A 3,621-nucleotide genomic window follows, 5' to 3' on the forward strand; every position below is an offset into this window, starting at 1 on the left:
TCAGAAAGAGTAAACGCATCACAATTCAAAAAATGGAGCATTTGCTTGAAAGAATCAAGTTTAGGAAGAATACTTCTACAATTCCACTGCAAAATAGAGGATTTACCTGAATCGTCCAATAAATTAGACATCGAAATTAATGAACGAGAGGAGGGGCCACTTTGAAGTCATTTGTTTAGCTATCTGGCTGATAGAAGGAAGCCAAGCAAAAATGATACCTTTCATTGAATCTGATATTCCGAAAAAATCAAGAATCCATTGAACAATTGATGAAAAGGAAATACCTCCTGAAAAAGATGAGGGATCAGGAACCGATTGAGAAGTAAATTAAGAATGGCTTGACAATTCAGGGAAATGAACGTCATAATTTGAAGATCTCCAACCAGGAGGGTTATTCTTGGGTAGAGCAGAATAATTTGAAGATTCTGGCTTGTTAGAGATCAATCCTCTTTTTTTAGATGGCTTAGAGGAAGAAGCAATTTTCCTCTTCCTGACTCTTCCTGTGATTACTGGATCAAATTGAGAATCCGAATCATCATCCTCTGATAAAACAGAGAAAGGATTTTCTGAAGCCTCGGGTACCTGAGGTGAAGCTGCCTTGAGCATATCAGCGAAGGATCGATTAGAACGATCCTTAAGTGGTTGCTTGAGTTTCATCGAACGTAATTTGTATTTCGGACAATCCTTAATTGTATGAGGAACATCTCCACAAAAGATATATTTATCAGCATCTTTGTTACAATTGACTGCGTCATGGTCGTCACCACATTTTGAGCAATTCGTTTTATTACAACAGTAGGTTTTAGTGTGACCTAACTGATTGCAATTTAGGCAAGTCATTATTTTAGGGATATATAACCGAACTGGAAGACGAAGTTTGTCGATAAGCACATAATTTGGAAGTGCTGTGCCTTCGAAGGAAATTCTAAAAGAGCCAGATGGATAATACTTTTTTTCTGTACCCTCAGATATCAAAGAGTTCAGAGATCTCACCTCCAAAACTTTAATATGTGGAATATTTGCATTGTGAAAGATACCCTTAGCTTTTACAAAATCTTGAAGTTGAAGAGATTTTTCCGTAACTACACCATCGATTTCAACAATGTGAGCCGGAATATAAACTCTATATTCATTAGTGAACAAAGAGTTTTTCACTATCGCGTTAGCATCTTTGTAATTTGAGAGCACAACACGAAGTTTATCTTTATTGACTTTCGTCATTTCTAAGACACCTGAGTAGTTAGACGTCAGGTCTTTGCAAATTTGAGATACTCTTAGAGGTTTCCCTTTGGGACGGAAGAATACCACCCAACGGTTTTTGGATGATGCCGGGGCGTTCTGGTATTGTCTAATACGTGGAAGTTGAGCAGAGTTAGGCAGAGATTGTGTCGAAGAGCGGAGAAAAGAGTCACTATTTGGTACAGACGAAGAGTTTGACTGCGATTGTTTTTGTTTTTTTCCTAGAGAAACCGTTAAACCATCTGGAGGAGGGTCTGAGACCCTCATTTCAGCGTCGGAGGGTTCATTACCCTCCATTTTTCAAAAAAAAAAAGTCGTAAAAATGAGAGAGAAGATTTTTTAGAACACGCAAATATTAAATGATAAAATTAAAAAAGAAAATAAATAAATAAATAAAATAAAATGAAATATGTGTATGTATATGTATATGTATACGTATGCGTGAAAGAAAAATAAAACGAAAACTTATCTTAAATGTATCTAGATGAATGTCAGAGAACTTCTAAAATCCTTGAAGCGGGTCCAATGGAAGCTTCACACTCCAAAAAACACTTGAAAAATAATTCCGGCTTCTTTCCAAATTCCGTCAAAAAAAGTTTTGAATATTGAATATCTTCAGAAATTCTGCTCCGAGGGTCAAAACAGCGGAAAGTACACAACTTCTTCCGGAAATAGTCTTTCAAACACTGAAATGGCTTACAAGAAAAAGTCACAAAGAAAATCTGCAATATTCGTTATGATGAAAATTATACGTCACCTTTATTCCACGGCTTGCTGATGTATGACTAAAACTCAATATTGTAATATAAAATCACTATCAAACATAATTATTGTTCCGGGGTTTTTCCTCTCTTGCAAAAAACGTGCTACCCTATTATATAAAAAACATATTTTATAAGAAAAATTTAATTTTCATTCATAATTTTTTATTTTATATATGTGTTTACTGCACCTGAAAATCCATTATCACTATCATTTCCCAAAAGCGAAGCAAAAAAAAGCACGCGAATTGACAGTTGTTTGTCATGTCTGTTAGTATCAGTACAATTCAGGTAATTTTTCCTCTCATGCATTAGTATGTGTGTGGTATTGATGTTTGAGTCAATTCAGAAGTCGCAAGTGATATGGATGCCGAAATTTTTATTTCGCTGCTATGGAACAAGTTAAGTGATGAATCTTTCTGATCAAAGCGAAGCAATGGTCACAGGCGCACGAGGGCATCATGGAGTATACTGCCATGGATTGTGTTATTAACGGTGGGTAGTGTCTTTCGACAAATTGATCGAGTTCTTAATTAACCTCTGTTTTTGTTTTGTTCACAGACAACTTCCCTTATTCGAAATCAAGGATGTGAAACAAATTTCCAACTGGTTCATCAAGGGCAAAATTTTGAGCGACTTCATCGAGCTGAATGTGAAGGTCAGTTTTTGTTCAATTAAACACACCAAAATAGTTCTCTCTTTTGATTCTTATACGGTATTTCACACAGTTCGACCTGACCCGGAACACGATCGACGATGAGGTGTCCGCAACTCGACTCGAGGAACTCAAACCAAAACTGTCCGATCTGTGCTCGGCGATCAAGATGTTCCCCTGTCCGACACAAAAGTATCGGTTCAGATAGAGCGAAATCACCCAGTTGTTGGCATTTCTGATTCGTCATTCATCGCCCAGGTTCCGCTTATTAACAGCTGTGCGTTGAAGCGAAATGCGTTCGAGAAGCTGCCCTTGCTCCAGGAGTACGTGCACCAGGAATTGCGACATATGTATGCTGAGCGCGTTTCTGGACGAAGAGATAGTGAGATAGTGTTTGAAGGAAAATTACTATGTAATTTTAATCGTAAGAATTATTACTGCAATGGTGGAATAAAATAGACAGTCTAGAATGGATGAATAAGCATATATTCTCTCGTAGGTAAATTCTAAGGATAATCACAGGAACTGAACACATACCACATATAATTAAGTAGCCCCCCCAGCTTGTTACGAAATGATATAATTATTGGTTCATCAAATTGTACACTTTTCTCTAACCGTGTTTCTGAGACTGTTGAAAAAAATATGTTGCAACAGAGCGTGTGAAATAAATCATGCTAGTTGTGTATGTTTGGAAATAAAAGAACTTAGCGTGTGGATCAGTACACCGCAACTGGACTAAAGTTAGTTTTTTTGTAATACTGTTTATTACAGCCATGTTTTTCATCCAGTAGGTTTTTCATGTTTATTTATCATAAGAACACCGCTCTGATGTGCGAGTAGTGTACGCGAGGCTTGGCGTACCAAACCCCGGCCGAATGTACTCTCCAATGGACACAAATTTGGGAAGGCTCGTGGTTGCCGCAGCAGTTGTGGTTTCAGGATTTTCCATATGCAATCAGTTGC

At 37.3% G+C, this 3,621-nt stretch overlaps 1 long non-coding RNA gene across 1 annotated transcript; it reads left to right on the forward strand.

Annotated features, from left to right (window-relative positions):
* Nucleotides 1-2,358: 2,358 nt before the first annotated feature.
* Nucleotides 2,359-3,264, forward strand: LOC129767546 (uncharacterized). The gene is made up of 3 exons (XR_008741537.1): nt 2,359-2,495; nt 2,562-2,658; nt 2,729-3,264. It is a non-coding gene; the product is annotated as an uncharacterized LOC129767546 (long non-coding RNA).
* Nucleotides 3,265-3,621: the final 357 nt, after the last annotated feature.

The sequence above is a fragment of the Toxorhynchites rutilus genome, chromosome 2 (genome assembly GCF_029784135.1).
Source record: "Toxorhynchites rutilus septentrionalis strain SRP chromosome 2, ASM2978413v1, whole genome shotgun sequence".
NCBI lineage: Eukaryota > Metazoa > Arthropoda > Insecta > Diptera > Culicidae > Toxorhynchites > Toxorhynchites rutilus.